General features: G+C 39.1%; 1 protein-coding gene across 6 annotated transcripts in view; it reads right to left on the reverse strand.

Annotated features, from left to right (window-relative positions):
• SH3BGR (SH3 domain binding glutamate rich protein) overlaps positions 1-24,587 on the reverse strand; it is an 83,459-nt gene that overhangs the window by 2,746 nt on the left and 56,126 nt on the right. For 2 of the 6 annotated variants that reach the window (XM_056825960.1, XM_056825964.1), the window contains exon 7: positions 22,606-23,003. The exons of 2 other annotated variants lie outside the window; for them this stretch is intronic. The gene's annotated coding sequence lies outside the window, so the exon portion shown is untranslated. Of the gene's footprint in view, positions 1-2,837; positions 4,453-12,278; positions 14,003-22,605; positions 23,004-24,587 lie in introns of those variants that run through there. 2 more of the 6 variants (XM_056825963.1, XM_056825962.1) reach the window with 2 other exon arrangements.

Below are 24,587 nucleotides of genomic sequence, written 5' to 3' on the forward strand. Positions count from 1 at the left end.
AATCAATAAGAAAAACCATAATGATAGAAGGAAACATGGCCTGTTCTAGTAAATGAGTTCAGGTATCTATGAATAATCCAAATGAATAATCCAAAATAAAGGGAAATCATTCAAAACTCAATGAGTCAAAGGATCTGTGGAACTTGGGAACATGGAACCAAAACTCACTGTTACTGAGCATGAGAAATGAGAATTATCAGAGGAGAACTTATGACCTACACAGCAAAAATAATAAGCAGAATCGAAAAACTGGTAAGTTTTGCCAAAAGAAAACAAAACAAAAAAGAGAACTATGGATGGGGAATGCAAAAACATAGAAGTGAAGGACAACATAGAAGAGAAGTAAAAAATAATATTAAAAAGTATGTCTATTATGCAAGCAAAGGATATTAAAATTATACAAGATTATTCCATGTCTACTAGAAAAGGGAGGAATGGACTGATATGTTCCGAAGAGCAGTGGCGCTCGGGATGCCAACCAGGGTGACCTAGTCTACAGATCTGAGGCTAACCAGATTGGACAAAAGATGGACAGAGACATTTTTAGAAAGAAAACCAAAACTGAGAAATTATTTGTGTCTCAAATACCCTAAACCAAAGAAATGCAGAGTGAGTGAATAAATGCATCAGGCAAGGACAACAACAGCAACCCAGTGATAACGGATCAGTAAGAACCTCCTTTCTAAATAAACACAAGGAAACCGAGGCGGAGGTGGAAAACGGATAGAGAAGATAATGAGAGTGATGGGGACTTTATAAACAGAGCCTGGCAACACCTTGCCTACAGGCGAATCGATATTTTTCTTTTCTGTGAGACTACATTATAACATGGGAGGTATATACAGGGGACAAAGAGGAACAAGAGGATAGAGCCAACAAATGATAAAAATAATAGTTCATTCTTTAAAAAGATGATGCAAATGGAGCAATACCCCAAAATCTGCAGGATGTAGACAATGCAGTTCACCGGGGAAGAAATGTGTGTTTCTAAACACTTTCCTCAACAAAAGAGAAAACCAACAAATAGACAAGTTGGGTATGCAATGAAAAAATATAAAACTTACAAGATTTAAGAAATCCAATCAAACGTGAAAATACAAATTCTGAAGAACACAACTCCTCTCCACCTTTGTTTTGTATAAACTCCCGATAACCCGTGAATTTTTCTCAGGGTTCTTTTACCTTTTATTTTGGACACTCCTCCATAAGGGAGGACACTCGGGAGGAATATATCTATACTATTGCTGTCACACATCTAAATGATCATGCAACTACAGACTTTTTTTCCACTAGAATTAATCTACCATAAAATAACCTTTGTTTGAATATGCAAGAGGCCTTTTCTGGTTCCTACTTCTCTACCTCAACTACTGTCTTCCCTCTGAGATTACCTTCAATTTATCCTGTCTATATCTTCTATACACATGTCTGTATATGATGTCCCCTTTGTTACAACGTGAGGTCCTTGGGGGGAAATGCTATTTTTGCCTTTCTTTGTAGCTCAGATGTTTAGCAAAGTGCCTCGAATACTGTAAGCATTTGATACGTGTTTGTGGACCAATAGACTACCTGCTTATAAGACCTTATACGAGTCACTTAATCTTAGGGAGCCTTCTTTAAGGAGCAGAGAGGTGCTGGAGTGGAAAGAGGGCTGGGCCTGGAATCAAGGAGGCCTCAGAAATTTGGAACTATGCCCAAAGGATTCTAAAAGTGTACACATCCTTTGATAACAGCAATACCACTACTCGGTCTGTATTCCAAAGAGATTCCAAAGAAGGGAGAAGCCCCATTTGTACAACAATGTTTATTGTGACTCTTTTGTGATAGCAAAGAATTGGAAATTGAGGTCTTGTCCATAAATTGGGGAATGGTTGGACAAGTTGTGGCATATGATTGTGATGGAATACTATTGTGCTATAAAAATGAGGAGCAGAATGATTTTGGAAAAATCTAGAAAGACACAAAATGAGGCAAAGTGAAGTGAACAGAAGCAGAAGAACATTAACGCAGTGACAATATTTCCTGATGAACAACTGTGAATGATCTAGTAAGTCTAAGCAATGTAATGATCCAAGACAATCCCAGAAACTCAGGAGAAAAAATGCCATCGGCCCTCAGAGTCTGAATGCAGACCAAATCAGATAATATTTCACTTCTTTCTTCTTTTTTCTTTCATTTGAGATTCCTTTCCCAAGATGACTAATATGAAAAAAAAATGTTTAACAGGATTACACATGTATAATCTATGTCAGATTGTCTTCCATCACAAGGAGAGAAAAAGAGTGAAAAGAAGTCAAGGAGATAAAGTAGAAAGAGGGAGAGAATGTGGCACTCAAAAAAAATTTTCATGAATATTTAAAAAATTGTTTTTATGTGTAATAAGTTTAAAAAAAAACCCCAGCCTCAGATATTTACTACCTGTGTGACCCTGGGCAAGTCACTTAACCCTGCTGGCCTCAATTTCTTCAAGTATAAAATGAGTTAGAAAAGGAAATGACAAATGACTCCACTATCTTTGTCAAGAAAACCCCAAATAAGGTTATAAAGACTTGCACACAATTGAAAATTAACTGAATAACAAAAATGTCTAAACATTGTTCAGTTTCAGTGTTAGGACAAGAACAGTTAAAAGGATTACTTTCCTCTGACATTGCAAAGATATGCAATAAGTTTTCAGTGTATCTTAGTTTATATGGAAGTGGCTCCTCTTGACCCCATTTGTATCTGCCCAGCGGCGCAGTCAAAAATCTACCAAATTGGAAGAGTCCAAACTTCACACAGGTATGATTTTTTTCCTGAGTTGACTAGGAAGTTGCATTAAAAAAGGCAAGAGATAATGAAGTCCCAGAGACAGCTTTATTGCTTTTTCCCTATTGCCACGGGCTGGAGTTCAGCCCCACTTGTGATTCCAGGGGTCCTCAGTAGATGGAGCAGATAGGTGAAATGAGAGACCAAAGACAGCTCTGTGAATATGTTTCTGCCAGGGGCATGCTCTGCGTGAAATGACTGCTTCACCATGCCCAGGTTTGGTCTTTATTTTTAAACCTATTTTTTTGGCACACAGATACATTATTCAACACACATGTTTGAGTAAAGATAATTTAAAAAGTGATACATTAACTTTTAACAAATTGTTTGATGAACATTTTGAAGTCATCCTATACATTTGTATGGTAACTATTGATTTGACAAGAAACACAAAGGTTCTACACAAGATAAAGGATTTCATCACAGGTGGCTTAATTTTCTCCTTAACTTGTGAGGAGCTTTGAGTTGACAGACAATCAAGGAATCACTTATTGCCTTTAATAAAAACAGGTAATCAATCAGAAATTCTAGAAACAATTCAACAATCATAGCAGAGAGGTGGAGAGATCAGAGAGGTACTGAGAACACAATTCAGATTTAATATTAGACTGATCATTTTTCAGGTTTACTAGGGAGTTTCTCAAGGGGAGTTTTGGTAAGTAGAGGCATGGTGGGGCTTGGTATACCTGTGCAAGTCTTTCCTTATGAATTATTTATGTACTGGCTTTAAGAGAATGAGGGGGAATAGGGGATATTCTGGGCTTGGCTTGTGGGTATAGCTTTTGCTGGGAATTATGTACCTCAGCAAAAGTTAACCCATAATAGTCTTTTGGGTTTGTTTTTGTGAATCTAATCTTTTGGTGATGTTTGGGGGAAATAGTGTACAAGCATTTTGCTCTTATATTACTTTTTCTGAGACTAGGGAGAGGACAACAATCATGTCAATATCATTAGTGAAGATGTTGATGAGAGTAGTCACAGAAAGGGGGCTGAGTGAGCAAGTCCATCCTGCCAAAGAGTCACTCTGTGACCTTGTCAAGACATCGTGGCCTGACAGCTCCCAGCACCCTATGTGGAAAAAAAATTGTATTACATGAAGATAGAGGGTTCCAAGTCCTGTCACAACTTCTCCTTCTTCATCTTTAAAATGAAATGGTTAAATGTAATTGTTCTTTCCTTTACTCTTCATATAATATCAATCTATGATTCTTCCAAATCTAAATCTACAGGTCTTTAAAAGTAAAAGCTCCATATGAAAATTTAGAAGTTACTGACAAATTATGTATGATATTTTAAGAACTTAAATTTGTGTATTTAAGTGTAAGAGTAGCTGCAAAGTATGTTTTATTTATTATCCTTTATCACAAGTGAAGAGGCTGATTGTAATCCTTCACACAAAAATATCATCCCTCAAGTATTGGGGGGTGGGGGTGAAGCAGTGCCTGCTATATCTTTGCAATAAATAACCCTTTATAATAATTGATGTTAAATGGAACTGGGATCCTTAGTCCTGATGGAAAATAGTTGGGGAACATATTGTAATAGAGGCTTGAGCACATAGAACTAGAGAAGAGTCATCTTCAGCCCTTCACAGATACCCCAGAACCACAAGTGGGCATATGTAGCAGGATGAGCTCTGGAAATCTGAAACGGAAAACAGAATAGTGCTACAAATGTTGGGCATTATTGCATCCTCCTAATAAGAAACAAAAAAAGACTACATTCTCAATTTTAAAAAGTTAAATTAGGCGTTGTTCATACATTAGTAAATCAAGAACAATAATTTGTGGAGGTCACAAAGTTGGATTAAAACAACCCAGAGTGGCAATGAATAGTGGAGTGTAATTGAATGGTATAAAATGTATTACAGTCTGGTAATCTATCTCCCCAAAGGACAGGACCATATGAGAAGAGGAAAATGAGAATTATGAATAGTATGATCTAGCCATACCATTGCTGGGTTTGTATCCTAAAGAGATAATAAGGACAGAAACTTCTACAAATACATAGGGAAAGTATACATGCTGTGTACAACCCAAAGAGCCTTCTATCACCTTTCTCCCATTAGAAACAATATTCTATTTGTGGCTAGTACAATCCTCTGAGAGAGGTGAACCTACAAGGTTCATGGAAGCTAATGCCATCTCCCTTGCCTAACCCCACTCACAGCTGCTTTTTAAATATACATTGTGATGGAAGGAGCCTCATAATTAGTGCAAAAACCCTTTCTTTTACTCTTTTTTATGTTTTAATGTAGCATTAATTTCTATCTATATCATAGGCTAAGGCAGTAATGGTGTACCTATAGCACACATGCCAAAAAGTGCATGCAGAGCCCTCTATGTGGGCATGCCTGCTGTTGCCCACCAGAGTTCATTATTAGAAAGTCAGAGGGACTCTGGGTAGAGTTGTTCTCCTCCCCCTCTCCATGCATCTGAGGACATTCCTCATTTCACCTGCCCCTTTGCCCAGCAGCCCAATGGGAATGCTTCTTCCCCTGCATTAGGGTGCTGTACAGATTGTGGAGTCTGTGGTGAAGGTGATTCCTGTGGTGGGGTTGGAGAAGAGCTAGGTTTAAAGAGAGCATAACTCACAGCATGGCACATGGCTGTAGAGGAGGGGAGCTGGAGGGAAGCAGAGCGCTGAGTTGACTTTCCTCTCCCAATGAACACTCACCTCTCCTTGGTCGCCCACCTGCCCAGCAGCCTAATGCAAATGTTTCCTCCCTCTCCTGTCTGGAGTAAAAGGGGGCCCCCAGGGAGTGAGGTGGTGGGGTGGGACATGGCACTTGGTCTCTGGTGGGGGGCGTGGTACTCAGTCACTGGGAGTTGCAGGCACAGCATTCTGTCTCAAAGATTTGCCCAACACTGGCCTAGGGACTTTCCTCCTCGGAATTCTAGCTATAATGCTGGTTCTGTGCTAAATAGTCCTAGCCATGGCTTACCCCACCTCCCTCCCTCCCTCAACAATATTATATTAATTTCATATTTATTTGATATGTGTTAATATATGCATGTGTTGCCTCCCTCAACAGCATGAAAACTTTTTTAGAGCAGGTATAGCTTCATTTTTGTCTTCGTATCCTGTGGACTTACCACAGTGCTTGGGCATAGTGGGCTTTTACTAAATGCATATTAGTTGATTTATGGTTGTGCTGGCTCCCAATCAACTCCTGAGAGGGCAATAATGGCCCAAAAAACCCTCATGATCGAGCCATAATCAAGTTGTGGGTGTATGTTACATAGGTCTATATTAACTACTTCTTATCTCTATCATTGCAATGGAAGGTCCTCGAAGGAAAGGCACAACTCATTCTTGTCTTTGTTTCTACAGTGCTTGGCACATCCTAAACATTTAAGAAAGATTAACTGATTATCAGACTTTACATGGATTAACAAGGTAGAAAGAATTAGAAGTGAATATTTATGAATTCAGTTGTAAACTGCATTTTCCCAAAGGTGTATAATAACTGAGATGCCAGTTAACAAGAAAAGTGGAGGGGAAATTCAGTACATGAAAATCTCTGACATTACGTGTAGTGTTCCAAACCCATCATTCCCTGCTTCATAGCAAAGGTCAAAGGAAGGTTCTTTTTCTACACCTTCTTCGGGGCAAAGTTGTGGTAGCAGTTTGGCAACATTCAGTTTCAACAGTTTTGCTGTGGCTTTTCTTTATATTTTTACAGATTTGACCAGTTAAGTCTTTCCATGATGTCTGTTTTCATCATTTCTTACAGCACTAATATTCCATTATGACTTGTTTAGCTATTCCTCAGATGATGGGCATCTCCATTTTTGCCTGGAAGCCTTAAAAGAAGGCATACCCTCTGATCCAGTAACACCACTACTAGGTCTGTACACCAACAAGATAATAAGGAAAAGACTTGTACAAAAGTATTTATTGCCATGCTTTTTAGAGTGGCCAAACATCGGAAAATGAGGGGCTGCCCTTCAATTGGGGAATGGCTGAACACATTGCGGTATATGTTGGTGATGGGATACTTTTGGGCTATAAGAAATGATGAACTGGAGGGATTCCATGTGAACTGGAAGAACCTCCAGGAAGTGATGCAGAGTGAAAGGAGCAGAACCAGGAGAACATTGTGCACAGAGACTGACACACTGTGGCACAGTCAAGGCAATGGGCTTCTTTACTGTAGGCAATACAAAGACCCAGGACAATCCCGAGGAACTTATGGGAAAGAATTCTATCCACATCCAGAGAAAGAACTGTGGGAGCAGAAATGCAAAAGAAAAACATAAGATTGATTAGTGGTTCACTGGATGTATGGCTGGGGTTTTGCCTTTAGAAGAACACTGTTAAAATATGAATAACATGGAAATCAATCTTGAACAATGCCATATGTATAACTCAGTGCAATTGTTTGTAAGCTCTGGGAGGGGAGAGGGAAAAGGGGTGGGAAAAAATCATGTAACATGTAACCATGGGAAAATATTCTAAATAAATAAATTTTAATCTAAAATAGTAATTAATAGTAACTCTCTGACCTGGAACTCTGAGGCAGTCACACTGTTTATAGAATGTTGTAAGTTGACAACATAATTGTTCAGTGATTGTAGTCATGATGCTTATGTTTGGGTATTTTGAAAACAAATTTCTAAGGGATTTCACATTTGTAAAATAGACTCTTTTATACTTTTAAGTGAATCTTGGAATGAGCCTAATTCTTCCCTAGCTTCTGATTTCATCAGAGTAGAAAACTCACCTTAGAAATATTCTCCACTGATGTACATTGAATGTACAACTCATTGAAATTTATGTCTTTGGGAGAAACCTGGGCCACTTCAAGATCAAATGATTTGCCCATGTTTAAACAACGAGTTTGTTTCAGAGGAAGAATTTGAAACAGCACTGTTAACCACCTCCTTCCTCTCTGTTTTCTTCTGTAAGTGTTTTTTTATCGTCTTAGTCACCTTAATTTTTTAATTAATCTGCTTTTAATCTGCTTCTTACTCTATCACCCCAACTTTTCTCTCCCCATCCCCCTTGAGAACACTCTGCAAATATGTTTAGTCCATCAAAACAAATTTCCACATGACCATGTCCAAAAAAAAAATGGTCTCATTCTGCCTTCTGAGTCTTTTATCTCTTTATCAACAGATGGGTAGCATGTTTCATCACTAGTCCTCCAGAATTATGGTGGGTCATTATACTGATAAGAGTTCAGCATAATGGTGTTCTATTTTTGCTTTGTCTAAAACCATGATTGCTACTCAAGTATTTTAATTCCACTAAAGTATAATAGATTCTCTTCCAGTCCTTCCTTTTAACTACATTTATCTTTCTGTTTTAAGTATGTTTCCTGTATTGACATATTATTAGGTTCTGATTTCTAGTCCATTCTGATATACTCTTCTATATTATGGGTGAGTTCCCAGTCATAGTTATAGTTAAAGTTATTAAATGTGTATTTTTTAAATCATGTTTTATTATACTCACCCTCTTTTTTTACCCTATTCCCTCCTTAAGTATCAATTATGGTCAGAAAAAAATATTTAATATTTCTGCCTTTCTGCACTTTATGAGAATTTCAGGTCCTAATATATATCTACTTTTGTGAATGTGTCATAAAAGAGATTTATTCTTCTCTATTTCTATTCAATATTCACCAGAGGTTAGTCATATCTAATTTTTCTAAAATTCTATTCATCTCCTTTACTTCTTTCTTGTTTATTTTGTTGGTTAGAATTTGTCTAGATCCGAGAGGGATAAATTGAGGTCTCTTACTATTATAGTGTTATTGTCCATTTCCTATTGTAAATCATTTATTTTTTCCTTTAAGAATTTAGTTGCTATGTTATTTGGTGCACATATGTTCATTCAGTCTTAATATTAATTCATTGTGTATGATATCTCTTAGCAGAATGTAGTTTACCTGTATGTCTTTTCTAATTAGTTCTGTGTTTCCCAGTAGTGTTCCATATTAAATAACTTGTTCCACCAACAGGTTAATATTCTTTGTCATCTGAATAAAGAAGAAGATTTTTATACATCCTTAGAGTTTGTACTGCTTAGGACTAATCCCTCCCTTAACCTATCTTCTCCCTAATTCCCTCTCCCTTCTCTATTTTCCTGGTTAGTGAAACTGTGTTTCTCTGCCCAGTTCAGGAGACAGTAACGATTATGTCAGCCACTGCCCCTTCCCCAATTCTCCTTGTTCGTTTAGATGTCTACTTGTGCACCCTATTTGTGTGGGATAATTTTCCCTGGCCTTCCTTTCTCTGCTCATTCTCACCTTCCAATGTAGTCATTTTCCCTTCTCTTTTTATTCTTCTCTTGAAAGTATCAATACTTAACAGAACTACTTCCAGGCCTTGTTTAATTGAACTTCCTCTATAACTCCTGATTATGATAACATTCAGAGGTAACACTGGGTCCTCTCACCATACTTGAATATCCTTTACTCATTGTTTACTCATATTTGTCATTTTATGTTTCTCTTAACTCCTCTTTTGAACTTCAAAGTTTCTCTATAGTGCTGATTTTGATTTCAAGTAACAGTTAAAAATCTTCCATTTCATAAAAGACCACTTTTTCCCCTGTAGTATTATACCCAGTTTTGCCAGGTAAATTATTGACTGTGTCTATGTCTTTTTCCTTCTGTAACATCATACTCCAAGTTCTCTTCTCCTTTATATTGGTGACTACTAAATCCTATGTGACCCTACTTGTGTCTCTTCAATAACTGAATTCTTTCTTTCTGGCCGCACGTAGTATTTTTTCTTTGCCCTAAAAACTCTGGAATTGGGCTATGATGTTCCTGGGAGTTTTCACCTTGGGGCTTCTTTTAAGAGGTGAAATTTCACTTGACCCTCTGTCTCTAAGAGATTTGACTATTGTTCTTTTGAGATTACTTGAAATATTTGGTTCTTTTGTCAGGCTTTCAAATAGTCCAGGGATTCTGAGTTTTTTTTCTCCTCAATCCATTGTCCAAGTCAATTGTTTTATAGCCTTCTGATTTTATTTGAACATTTCTTGGTGTCTCGTGAATTCATCAGCTTCTCTTTGGTCCATTATAATTTGTTGCTTGGGCACAATTTTATGCCTTTTTTGCCAAGTTGTTAATTCTATTTCCAATCTTTCTTTCATTGATCTCATCACATTTCCAATTTTTTCCTCAAATATTGACATTCTTATTCATTGGAATCCTTAATTCTAAATCAAAAGTGAATGTAAACTCTTGCTTCATCTCTTCCAGGAATTCTAACTGAGTATGCCCGAACAGCTTTTTTCTGAGGTATTACTTTGAGATGTTTTGGAGTCATTCTCTTCTGCTTGTGTGTCATCAGTATCCCTGCCTCTGAAACAGTGGTGGGGCTATTGGGTGTTGTTGTTGTTGTTGTCTGTTCTGCCGACCTACTTTCCTCATGTCAACTGATTTTAGGATTGGGCTCCGTTGCTGTTCGGGAAGTTCTGGGTTGATCCTGTTGCTGCTATCTTGGGGTTTTGTAGCAGTTCAGTAGCTACAAATTAATATATTCATGGGTGAACACTCAGAATGGGTGGTGAGGGAAAAAGAGAGGAGAACCAATAAAGGAAGAAAGACTCAGCGCTCAAGGCTTCAACAACCTGGGCTCCAGTGTGCATGCTCCTCTGATGATGGTAAGGGAGAGCAAGCTACACATATCCCCAATATTTTATTGCAGAATCAAGGAATGGGGAATGGGAGGTAGTTAAGGAACATGTGACATGGTAGAGGATTTGACACTGGCCCAATTGACAACCACAAGATCAAAGAGGAGGAGGTTAATCAAACATGTGACCTGGTAAGGAATCTGGTCTGTCAAGTTAGGAGCTAGGAACCTGTGGCAGCTAGCGCCCTGCCCAGTAATTCTCTTGACCTTTGGACTGTAGGTGTGCAGAGGAGTCAGTGCTCTGTTGATTGAAAGCGGTAGATGCTAGCCATGAGATGCTGATCGGAGATTGGCGTCTGAGCCCCACCACTGCCGTTGCTGGCATGTGAACGTCCTCTCTTCTCTCTATACAGCCCAGGGCCTCCCTACCCAGGGATGCCACTCCCCTGCACAGAAATCTTCTTATTCCATCCTGGATCTGGGACTCAGAACTGGTTAGCGACCAGTTTGCGTCTGACCCTGGTGCAGTGACCCAGGACAGGCCTGACTGGTGGTTCCATGGAAGGAGTCTGCAATCTCCTTTTGCCTGGGTGCATGTTATTGACCGCCAGAAGCCACAGACATCCTTCTCTGTCTCACTATGCTGAACCAGGTTGGACAACTCATTCACTGTGACTTTTTCTGAATTTTCCCGTTTGCATTCAATCCAGAGCATGTTCTAGATCTGTTTAGAAGAAATCTGTGGAGAAAAGCCTGGCTCTCCTGCTTCCTACCACTACACTGTACCTCTGGGGAAGGCTGATTTCTAGTTAGAGGGATTGGGTTCCCTGTTCTCTTGGTCACTGACTTTCTAATGAACCCCAACCTAGCACGCTGGGCACAGAGATAACTATCAGGAAGAAGTAAGTCTCAGAATGTTTACATCTCACTTTTGCACCAACAATGCAGTGGGGGGGGGGGGGGGGGACGTTAAATGTTTTTTAACTTAATTTGTATTCTTTTGCACCTTGATACAAATTTTAATGATCATTTTTGACCCTCTGTGCTCTATGTGCTCCCCCTCCCCATCCTCTCCCCAAGACAGAAGATGTGCATATGCTGTCGTGCAGTATACATGTCCATGTTCACCATGTGAAAGAAGATAACTATTAATTATACAATAAAAAACTCACAGAAGAAAGAAAGTGAAAAATAGGGTGCTTCAATCTGCATTCAGGCTCCCTTCAAAGTATCTATAATTTTGGATGGGGGGAGGAAAATAATAGAGGGGAAAAGATATCCATTTTGAATTTATTTCACATAGAAGGGATGAAGGAAAGGGAAATGGTAAAGGGGGAAATCTGGCTTCCCTAAGCCACTAAATAAACAGTATCTGACTTGCTAGCTAGACTAAAACCCAAGTTATGGAAAAGCAAGTCCAACAGGGGTCAGTGTCTCACAGAGAGTCCTGGGTGAGCCAGAAACAGGAATCCAAGTCCATTGTCCACAGTGAAATAAATAGATGTAAACTGAGTGACTGATTGAAATAGAGAGGTAAACTGAGGAACACTATTTCTTCTTGAAATAGAAGTGTAAATCTATGAGACACTATTACTTGTTGCAATGACTGAATGCTCTGGCTTGAGACTAGAGAGCAGCTGCTACAGAGGAACCTGATGCTGCCACACAGGGGAACTGCTCTGGGGAATGCTCTGGTGTTTGCCTACTGATCCCTACTGATGGTGGAGGGATCAGTATATCATTCTAACCTCTTCCTCCCTTTCACTCTCTCCCTTCTCCAACCCTCTGCTCCCTGTGCCCCCTTCACCTCCCAATTCTTCTTGAAGCCTTTGGCTTCTTCCCTCCCCCCTAAATGAACTATAAAGATCTTCTTTTCCTTTTTCAAGTAGAGGTTTATTGGGATAACAGGATGGGAAACTGAGGAAAGTGGGATAAGGGTTTCCCTAATCTATAAGGGGAATTTGAGAGGGTTATGGAAATAGTCCAGTAACAAAGGTGAGAAGAGGAACAGTTAGAAAAATGGAGGACAACAGCTAAGATCTTCTTTCTTCTTTTACAACACCATCAAGGTCTCTCAGTTTCTCCTGGCCAGCTTAACTCTCAGAGAGGGACAACTAGCTCAAAAGCTAAGTTTCTCCTTCTTCTCCTCTCTCTATGGCCAGAAAAACCCCACCTCTTGGTCAGTCAAAATCTCAGAGAGCACAGGGGTCTCCCCTTGATCAGAAAGCCCCCCAAAACAAGCCAGCACAATCCGGGTCTTCAGCCAGCCTCAACTGCCAGAGAGAGAGTGTGACACTCCCAATCCCCTCCCCCTCGTCAGCTCAACTGCCACTCCTCCTGGGAACATTCCATTTTAGAATCTTCGTCTTGATTGACAAGACAGGTCCCCAACTTAGTCTCTTGCATCTTGGCTTGTCCTTCCAAACCTTTCTCTCTTCATGCCTCTTCCACAACAGGTGGTCCCTTCCAAGTAGATATTCATTCCACTCTTCAATCACTGTCCAGCAGGGGAGATATTAGAAAGGCCAGTAACTTGATAGATGGGCATCAAGATGATACACACACGCACACACACACACACACACACACACACACACACACACACACACACACCTGTCTCCTTTCTCTCTCAGGTCCAGAGTGACAGTTGATCAACTGTCTCTAGGAATTCTGACCCAACCAGGCTCAGGAAGATTCCGATCTCATGCCTTGTCAATCATTCCCTTGCACCCTGTAATTTCCACTGCTACAGCTCCATCAGTTCTTTCTGTGGTGGTGGGTGGCATTTTTCATCATGAATCTCCTGAAGTTGCCTTGGATCCTTGCAATGCTGATAATAGTTGAGTCACTCGCAGTTGATCATTGTACATTATTGCTGTTACTTTATATGATGTTCTCTTTTCCATCACATCATACAAGTCTTTGAAGGCTTTTTCACGATATCTTGTTTCTCATTTCTTACAGCACAACAGTAGTCCATTACAATCACCTACCACAACTTCCTCAGCTGTTCCCCAAATGATGGACATCCCTTCAGTTGCTGCTTCTTTGCCACCACAGAAAGAGCTGCTATAAATATCTTTGTACAAATAGATCCTTTCCTCCTATCTTTAAAGTCTCTGGGATACAGACCTAATAGTGATGTTGCTGGGTCAAATAATATGCACATGCATTTTTTCGCAGGGCAAAAGATGGTTTTCATTTCTTCATCTGAGAACAGCCTGTCCATATCTTTTGGGCATTTATCAATTGGGGAATGTCTGATATTCTTATAAATTTGACTCAGTTCTCTATATATTTGAGACATGAAGCCTTTGTTAGAAACACTTGGTATAAAAACAAATTCCTAGCTTGTTGTTTCCCTTCTAGTCTTGGATGCATTTGGTTTTGTTCACCAAGTATTTTCTAGTCAAATAGTCAATCGTGATCTTTCTGGGACCTCTCTCATGCCAAAGGAAAGCTTTCTGAAGTAGAAGCTTCATTCTGATGTCAGTCACTGCCACGCCACTGGATGTTGTGGTCACCAATATGCCTGTGGCTCCTGCTACCACTTTTTACTTTTTTTACCTTTACACTTCCATCTCTGGATACTTGTTTACCTAAAATCAGGAATGAACAAAGAGTCAAAAGTCCCCATGGAATCTTGTCCCATAAAGTTCCCCTGGACTAACTGCCAGTTGGGAAGGATCACAATCACACTAGGAGAGAGGACTGACTCTGGCCTCTATCATCCACTAAAATCACATCTTGCTATCTAGAGAGCCCCAGCCAAGATGTCCCAACTGACATCTAGCTCTTCTATTAAGAACTCCCTTAAGTCATCTGAACAATAGTCAATTAAGGAACATTTCATCACATCATGCCAGGCTCTCCTCATGGCTGCAAAGTTTCCTGAAGTTTCCACTAGAAAGAAAAGAAGCAAATATGGAATACCTAAACATTTACTATCCCTAATAGGCTAATTCACTCATGTTACACACATATATGTGTGTATCCCCCCAAGTTAAAATATAAACTTCTGTCACATAATGGGAACTAATAAATCTTGACTGATCAATTCCTGATTCCTAGGTTGGCTCACCAGCCACTTTCCAGGCTAATTCTTCTAAAAGATAGGGAAACTTGGGTATAAGAAGGTCAAGTTTTAACTAAAAGAGCTAGAACTTGAACCTGATTCTCCCAACTCCTAATCCAACTAACTTCTCTCCCCCCCCCATATATATATGTATATATATATATACAATTCTTTTTGCCTTTATATTACATTTATTTCACAATATATAGACATTCTGTAGTCAATATACCTATTCTTTGCTAGGAGATAATGGAAAAAACTATATATAAATAAATAAAACCTTTTGTTCTGTCCTTGACCTCTTTAATGGATTCTCTGTGACTACCTTCCTTTTAAAAGATGGGATTTCATAACTCTGATTCAAATACTTAGGGCACCTTTTTGTAATGATGCGAAAGCATCTATCTATGCGCACACTCCACTCACTTTGTATTCATTTTGTATATGTTTTGCACACACTTATGTTAAGTATATGCTGTCCCTCTGATAGAATGTAAGTGCCCTTACGTCATGGGCTATTATATTTTTTTAGCCCCAGCACCTGTTACAGAGTCTGAAATATTATAAGAACTTATTTGAAGTTTTGGGGTAACTTTTTTTGAAACCAATAGATTGATTACGAGTATCTTTCTAAAACAAGCGTGATTCAAAAAGATATTTACTTCATTTGTGGCATAAAAAGAAATGCTCTAGTCATCTATGAAGGGGAGGATAGCCTAGGGTCCTTAGCATTGTTGCTAAATAAAGAATTGAGACATTTTATTATTTCATTTAGCAAACTGGCTTGTTTGAGAAATGTTGAGATTACCAGAAACAATCTGACAGTTCCTCCTTTGATGGTAGTATTTTAATGAGTCCGGGGTCAGGGAAAAAAAGCCCTTTGATTGTTCTGTTGTCTGCTCATGAAGTTAGGAAAGGCTTTATGTTTTTGTCTGTTTCCCCTATTTTTTTCTCAGATATCCTGGTATTTGGACTAAAAACTAAGATGCTGGGGAAAAAGTCAATATTTTATAGGTTGGGATTTTTGTCATTTTATATTGTGAAGGATAATTTTTAGATTTAAATAATCTATGTTGAAATCTCAAGTTGATTGCTTGTAGTTTTTGGACTGTATGTTTTATTCACCACCACCATCATCCCATCTCATACATTCATATACTGAAAAAGCTTAAAGGTGAAACTATCATCAGAAATCATTCTCTCTAAATTAAATGGGCATTTTAAGCTAAAGAACCGTTTCCAAAATATGTCAGAGTCAAGGACATTGGAGAAACAAATAAATGTTCGTTTCCTTTCATTTATATAGATTTTTAGGACATATTTAAATTGTGGCTAAAGAAAATAATAGCACAAGTGGTTTATTTTGTTTTTTAATAGTTTTTAGATAATTAAATTTAGATCATTAAAACTGTTTAAAATGCCCAAATATGTATAAATCAAATTTATTGTTTTGCTCCATATCTGTTGCTTTGATGATATTCATCCCTAATTATCCTATTACTTTTCTTATTCATTTCTTTTTAATTACTTAATATTTTAGATATTTTCTTTTTATTGGGCCTTTTATTCTGAGTAATGTTTTCTCGTGTAGCTATTCTGCCTACTGATATCTAGGGGAGTTTTATGACAATAAAAGTTTTAACTTCTTTTTTAAATATTACACAACGCCAGTTTAAAAATGAATATGTAACTCTTAGCAATTCTAATATTAATGAGAAGCTACAGTCACAGGAGACAAGAATAGCTGAACATTTGAGAGAGCTAAATTCCAAGGGCTAAAACACATCTTTTCAATGAATGAATGAATACGTTTAGCACATCCTGTCTGCAAAGCTCTATAAGCACTGGAGATGCCAACAGAAAAGCTCTGCTCTCAAGGAGTTATCAGTCTAATGGAGGAGATAATCAATCAGTAAACGTTTATTAAGGGCCTACTATGTATCCAGTACGTGCTAAGCAATGTAGCTACAAAAAGAGGCAAAAGACAGTCCATGCCCTCGGGCAGGATATATAGAGATTCAATGTTGAAATCAGATAGAAAAATCCGATACAATAACCAAGCGGACTGTAACGTCTATTCTTTCAGTATCGTTTCCACTCATAAAGTCACATTTCTCATTTTAAACTCTTTGTCGGTGCCAAAGATCTTGGTGTTAAGGATTTCCTTTCCTGGGTCCTCAGCATCTCTGCTTGCTAAAACATTCGGGGTTTCAGTCTCTGCAGAAACAGATGACGTTTCCGTCGTGGGTTTCTTCCCAGGATAATGTCAATAGAGGCTATATTGGAAGTTGAATCGGTGGCGAGGAGGCCCTGGTGTTCTCAGGCCTGGGGACGGATCATCTCCCTGTCAGTAGAGGCTGGTGGCTAAGAAGATGAGCTTTGTTTCCATAAGGAGTGATCCTCTCAATAAGAGTTGTGGGGGCCAGGCTGGATGGTGTTCAGGGAAGAATTTTTATGCCTAGAGTTATTGGTTTCTGGGTTCCACAATGACTCCATCAGGATTTAAGGGGAGGTAATGGTAGAGGTGGCAGCAGTGTGATGAATGTCCTGGAATATGCTACCTCCTGTCCTTCCCTTTGCTTACTTTGCTGCTTCCCTGCCCTATATGTGGCAGTTGCTTGGAAGCTAGAATTATTTCGAGCTGGAAATAATCGCCCTAATACTTGCTTTAGAACATTTCTCCTATGGTTTAGAAATTCAGAAAGCACTTTATACAATGGCACCATTGGCTGCAGAAATGACACTTTAAACTATTAGAATTGCCCGTGTCATTTCTTTTTACTTTGATAATGGCTGTGCCCAGACAAACTTCTTGATATTTTGAGACTGCTTACTTTTTCATTTCAAAGTTAAAGCTCAAGCACAGGTGTCCATAGAGTGTATGACTAATGTGCAGCTAGGTCCCTGCAACCCAAAGATGCCTGGGAGCTTCAGATCATAGCAAACATCCTTTTCTAGGTCACAAACATGCAGTGTCAGCATATGAAGACAAGGTGTTCCCCTGGTAGGGATGGGAGGGAGAAGAACGAGGGTTGACCACATGAAGCTATGTATTTTATAGATAATTAGAAGTTTCAGAAATTCTTAATCATTTAATTTTGATGATAAAGGAATTCGACATACTATATTCAGTAGCTTATATTTTACATGTCCATCTTTAAAAACAAGAGGGTAAAATTATAGAAGTAAATATATTTTAGTAATAAGAAATTTCAGTTTAAAAATGACTACAGGACATTTTGTTCAGCAAATGCAGATTAGCTCAATCAATTAGCTAGTCACCTGAGGCCTTAACATGAACAGATTCAGATGATAAATCCTACATTCCACAGCTCTGCTCTGAACAGAAAAAATAAAAATACTACTACAATTCTATGAGTTTGTGTCTATCACAAAAGAGGAAAGAAAATAAAGTAGAATTTAAAAGAGGAATTTAAGGTGTCTTCTGTACTCCAAAATTTCTATCCTTGGAAACTTCATGGTATAGGAGGAGAAAGAGAGAAAGTATATAAAAAAAGGATACTCTAAAGGGATAAAGAAAGTTGCAAATATTTCAATTCTTATAGCCCTAATTAAAAATCTATAGTGAGCTGGATATCCTAGAGATATCCTGAATTCAAAATATCCAAAACAGAACTCTTTTCCCCCAAATCTTCTCCTGTCCATCCCTGCTATATCATCCTACATCTCTCCTCCCTTTCATAGTCAAACTCCTTAAGAAAGCCATTTACAATTAGTGTTTTCATTTCCTCTCCTTTCACTCTCTCCTAAACCCACTGCAGTCTGGTTTCCAAATTCATTCAACTGAATCTGATCTTTCCAAGGTTACTGAGGATCTCTTGAATAAACTAAATCTAATAGCCTTTTCTCAATCCTCATTACACCTATGTACCTACCAATGACAATGACATCTTCTTCTCTTGGTTTTTGTGTCACTGATCCTTTTGGGTTCTTCTGCTATCAGTCTTATTACCTCCTCTGACCATGTTTATTAGATCTTCCTCCAAGTCATACCCACTAACCTTGAGTATCCCCATGTTCCCAAAGGCTCTATTCTGGACCCTTATGTTTTTCTCTCTGTTATTTCATTTGTTGATCCCATCAGACCCCAAAAAATTCAATGATCAAATCTGTGCTGATAATTCTCACATCTACATACATGCATGCAGTCCTTACTTCTCTTCTGATCTCCAGGCTCACATCACCAATATGTACAAAACTAGACTCGTTAATTTTTCCCTTAAACCTCCCATTTCTAATTCCTATTACAACCAAAGTCTGATAACCCAACCTCATAACCTAATTGTCATCCTTGATTCTCCATTCTTCCTGACATTCCATGTCCTATTACTTTTACCTTTGCAATATTTCTCCTACATGCCAATTTCTCTCTTTTGTCACTGCCATCACCATGATGCAAGCCTTTATACTTTGAAAACTACACTAGACTTCTGGTTGGTGTCATGCTTCATTTCTTCCACTTAGTTACATGCTTCCAAAAAACAAAAGGGCTATTTTTGCCTCAATTCCCTTTCACTGGGTTCTCTGGAATGTCTTCTCCATAGTTAACAAATTTGCTTTCACCTTGAGTCTTCTTTTCCCATTTCCTCCATTTCTTGGCCCTCATTGAGACTTGGCTCCATCTTGTTGACACAGCATCCATGGCTTTCCTGGACTGGTTTAACTTTCAATTATACCCCTTGACTGACCATTTGCCTTTTCTGTATCTTCCCATTTTTGCCATCACTCAGTAATCAGACTCACCCTGAACTGCCAGCTCTTATCTCCTGTCCAGAGGCTCCTAATTCAGAACTTAATCTGCTCCTGACTACTGAGGTGACCCTCTTAAGGCCTCATTGGACTCAACATCTCCACCTGCTACCAAGATTGAATCTGAAGGGAGGATCTTCAATAGTCTAATCACCTACCTCCCTAATGGATCTCTCCCCAGTCACTGATACTTTACCTGTACTATTTCCTCTTACCCCCTCATACTTTACCCACCTCAGGGATTCTGAACCCCAGGCTGTCATTGTATCAAAACCATATCTCACATCCCACTACCTTATTCCCATTCCCCTAATCCATGACCCCCAAAACTCCAGTTCTACACATGCCTTCCACTGTGTTCTCTAGAATATCTGCCCCACAATTAAAAAACTTGTTTCCATCTTGTCTTTTTTCACATTCCCTTCCATTTCTTTCTCTCGGTGAGATATGAAAGACCTTCTTCAGTGAGATCTTCCATCCTTATGACACTGCATTGAATTTCCATCACCAGTTTTACTTTCAATTGTATCTGCTGACTGGTCCCTAACTGCCTCCTTTGGACTTTTCCATTTTTGCTAACACTCATTGGCTTTTCTTCCTTTGAGGTTCATTCAGTTCAGACTTATCAGTCAATGAAGGTGCTATTAGCTGTTATATATCAACCTCTAGGACATTCTCCTTCCTCCCTCAATGAGTTCAGTGCCCGGATCATAATCTTTCTTTCAACTCCAACTTCTTCCCTAATACTAGAGAACACAGATAACTACCTCAATAACTCTTATGTTCCTCAAGCTATAAAATTCACATATCCTACTTCTTTACTTAACCTCTCATTTCATCTTTCCATATGCTTTGGGACTGCATTCTTCATCCGCAGTGTAAATTCTCATTTGTCCAACCCTGGATTACCTCAACCATTCATTTCAATTCGTGTGGTGTTGAAGAAAGTCCAAACTATGCTGGTGAAATCTCCTACAAATTGATATCATATAATTTCAACTGGGCCCTAACTGCAACAAGGCAATCCTTTTACACTTCCCTAATCCCACAATCTACAACTATTTCATATCTTTGTATCTCTTCTCAAACATCTCACAGTAATCCCACCTATTCACTCAGTTGAAAACCTTGCTTCCTATTTTACTGAAAAGATTGAAGTTCTTAGATTCACTAAGAACTCGCTCTTTTCATCTCTTATCACTCAGATGTCTTCCCTACTACCATCTCTTTCACCTCTGCCTCAGATAAAGAGTTGGTCCTTTGCTTTGCAAAGACAAAAACATGCACAAGTGATCCAATTCTATCCTGTCTTCTCTAAAGATTGTCCCATGTATTATCCCCACCCTCACTAATCTTCAGTCTTTCCCTATTTACTAGTCATTTCTCTGGTGTTTATAAAATTAACATGTCACCCCATCCTTATAAAAAAAAAAAACACAACTTAATCTGACCATCCTGTTAGCTGTCTTTATATGTCTATCCTGACTTTCATGCCTAAACTCCTTGAAATTCCTAACTACAATCAGTGCCAATACATACTCTACTTTTACTCTCTGCAGTCTAGCTTCCAACTTCATCATTCAATTGAAACTGCCCTCTCAAAAGGTCTCAAATGGTCTCTTAATTGCCAAATCTAACAACCTTTCCAGTCATTTTGCCCTTAATTTCAATCTCCCTCTTCTCCTCTGAACTCTCTTCTTTCTAGATTTTTGGGACACTGTTCTTTGGTTCTCCTCCTTGGCGTCTGACAACTCTCTTTCAGTCATCTTTGCTGGATCCTTCCCCCTATTATGCCCACTAACCATAGGTATCCTCCAGTGCTTTATCCTGGATCCTCTTTTCTTTCCCTATACTAGTTCACTTAGTGATCTCATCAACAACCTTGAATTCAATTATCATCTCTATGTTGATGATTCTTAGATCCATTCATTTAATTCTAACCTCTCTATGGACAGCCAGTCTCACATTACCAAGTGCCTTGAACATCTCAAATTGAATGTCTCAGAAACAACTTCAAACTCAAAATAACCAGAATAGCATTGATTTTCCTCCCAAACCTTTCCATCTTCCCAATTGCTGGCCAAGGCAGAACATCCTTCTAGTCATACATGCTCACTGTTATCCATGATTTATCACTTGCTCTCATCCAGTGTATCCAGTCTGTTGCCATGTCCTGACACATCTACTCCATTCACAGAGACTCTCATTATTTCACATCTGGTCTACTCCAAGAGTGTGTTGGCTGGTCTTCCTGATTTATGCCTTTGTTCACTGCAGTTTATCAGGCAATAAACATTTAAGTTTGTGCCAGGTACTACGCTAAGTGTTGGGAATACAAAAAAAGATAATCAATAGTCCCACTCTCAAGGAGCTCACAATGTAATGAGGGAGACCATAAGTAACAAATATATGCATATATACACATATTTTAGCACTATATAAAGGGTAAGTAGAAAACAATTAACAGATGTGAGGCATTAGAACTGAGAGGGTTTGGGAAAGGCTTCCTGTAGAAGATGAGACTTTACTTGGGACTTAAAGTAAGCCAAGGAAGCCATTAGACAGAGATAAGGAGGGAGAGCATTCCAGGCATTGGGAACAGGCAGAGAAATTTCTGGAACCAAAAGATGAAGTATTTTTTTCATGGAACAGCAAGGAGACCCTGTCACTGTATTGAAAAGTATGTGGCAGGGACTGAGGCATAAGAAGATTAGAAATGTATGAAGGGATTGGAATAGAACATTTTATATTTGATTCTGTCGGCAAGAGGGAACTACTAGCATTTAATGACTGGGGGAGGGCTGTCACCTGTTCTGGCCTGGGCTTTAGGAAAATCACTTCAGTGGCTGCCCAAAGGATGAACTGAAGTCTAGTGAGAGCCAAGGCAGACAGATCCACCAACAGGCTCTTGCAATAGTCTAAGTATGAGGCAAGGAAAACTTATAGCAGTGTGGTGGCAGTATCGGGGAGAGCATGGGGCATATTTGGGAAACGTTACAGAGGCCTAATCAATAAATCTTGGCCCCAAACTGGACCTGGAGGGTTCATGAAGAAGGGGACAGGTTTTTCTTTTCCCTCAAAGAACTGTGATATAAAGATATGCTTTTTAACAGCGACAATCTGCAGTATAGTTGTAAAGCAGTCGAGCTCCATGTCGATGCCTTTCTTTTCTACCACACTTAGACATGTAGACAACGCCACTAACATGAACTTACAAAGGATTAAAATGTGTCTATAGTAAAGAAAGAATGTACATCTATGGAAAATATTAGTCCGTGTGTGGTTATGCAAAACATAAATTAAGTTCTAGCAATTGAGATTATAAATAAGGAAATGATGCTTCTCTGAACAAAGGCATGATTTACATTAATAGCTTTTATTTAGACCATTATACACCGCAACGCATTGAAAATGGTGCTGACAGAAGCAGCAGAAAGCACATTACAGGGAGCATCCTTGGAATCTCTTGGGCTGAATTTGAGCTAGTTCCATAGCTAGGAATACATTTTTTCCAGGAATAATTAAAATGTGCTCATTCAAAGCAAACATATCTATTTGAACCAAAATAAATTTATGTGTATTTATCCACATTTCTTTTCAAATAGATATAGATAATATGCATCTACCCACATAAATAGCACAGCAACTCCTCAGTGTCCTGCTGATATGCTAAGAAATGTGTCTAAACCTCAGGCCATCTCATTTTGCGGGGGCAAGATTGATGAGACACTGTGGCATGGCTTGGACTTCACTTCCTAAAGGGAAAGGAAAACATTTAGGGAGAAGCACGGGTATAGGAGGACATTTACTATAGTCTTGATTATTTCACATGCATTACAATTTTCTTCTGTGAACTAGCATTCACCCAAGTGCAAAGGAGAAAGATGGAGTGTTTCATGTCAAAAACTGGACTAGAATTAGATCTCATTGTGTCTATTTTCAGTAAGCATCACGTTCGAGCAGTGGTCTCCAGAGGGGAAGTAACATGCACCCCAGGATTTTTCAGATGATCAATGGGGGTGCAAGAAGAAAATATCTTCTCGCTCTCACTACCATCATTTCCTAATAAAAGTTGCTTTCATTGGTGGCCTATTGTGCATCAGTGAATATAATGGCAACTGGCTCTTCTCTCTCTCTTCCATCCCTCCCTCTCTCCAAGGACTGAGAAGCTGTAGAGGCAGTGGAGACAGATACAAGCTAAGTGATATAGTAACAGATGTAAAAAGTTGCAGGTGGCAGCAGTGGACAAGGAGGAAGTGTGGCCTACAAGCAGCTGCTAGGAGCAGCTAGGCAAAGTCAAAGGGGCCCCCAGTGAGATGGTGGAAAATGACATCAATCAGGAGGCGTTTATTAGTCACCTACTATGTCAGAGAGCTACATAGACAAAGTGAAACAAGAGCTGTCCTCTATGGATCTAGGAGAATTTAGTGGAATTCCTTTACTTAATTAATTTAATTAATAAGGAATTAATGAGATGGTTTCCAGAGGGTAGGGAGTTGCTGATCCTGCTTGGGGAGGATCTAGAGCCACTGTAGCAAATTTTGCCGAATCTCCATGTATTATTGATCAATATGAGTATTGCTCTCACTCAGTTTTTCTCTCTCTCATCTTCTCTGGTTTCTAAATCTTAAAAAACAAAAATTGAAATTTTCTTCCCCACAAGGAACTACCTTATTAGTCCCTGGAAGACGGCATATTATTACAGGAGTATGAACAGAACTGCTAGAGACAGAAGGCACGCCCTGCGAGAAAGATTAGGAAAAGCTTCAAGCAGAAGTTTGGAATGACCCAACCTTTGAAGGCAGGTAAGGATTCGAAGAGATGGAGGTGAGGAGGGAGCACATTAGGGGTGTGGGACTAGTGGGGACACAGATAGAAATGGGGACCAGAGTGTACAAGGAGCAGTAAGGATGTCATCTCAGTTGGACTGAAGAGTGTCGAGGAATAATGTGTAGGAAATTTAGGGCCATGGTAAGAATGGCCACAAACGATAAACAGGAGACAGCAATGGGAAAACCTGAGAAAAGAGCAGGGAGAAAGTATCCCAAAAGAGTATCTCTAACTGGAACGGAAATCAAGATGTCTCCCCAAAAAGCAGTAAACTAAGGTAAAAAATCATGGGAGAATTTCAGTGTCCAGAACTCTGCAAGTAACCACAGAACAGTTCTGTCCTACGAGGGGAAAAAAGGGAGATAACTGAGCTGTCTTTTCCTGAATTGGTCCTCTAACTCCGTTTCTTCCCGGCTCTTCAAGAACCGCCTCTATCATTTCAACTAAATGTGGTGACTGAAGGAATCTGGAGCTCTCATAGATGTAACAAAAGAAAATGGAGAGTGGGA

This window comes from Monodelphis domestica, chromosome 4 (genome assembly GCF_027887165.1).
Source record: "Monodelphis domestica isolate mMonDom1 chromosome 4, mMonDom1.pri, whole genome shotgun sequence".
NCBI lineage: Eukaryota > Metazoa > Chordata > Mammalia > Didelphimorphia > Didelphidae > Monodelphis > Monodelphis domestica.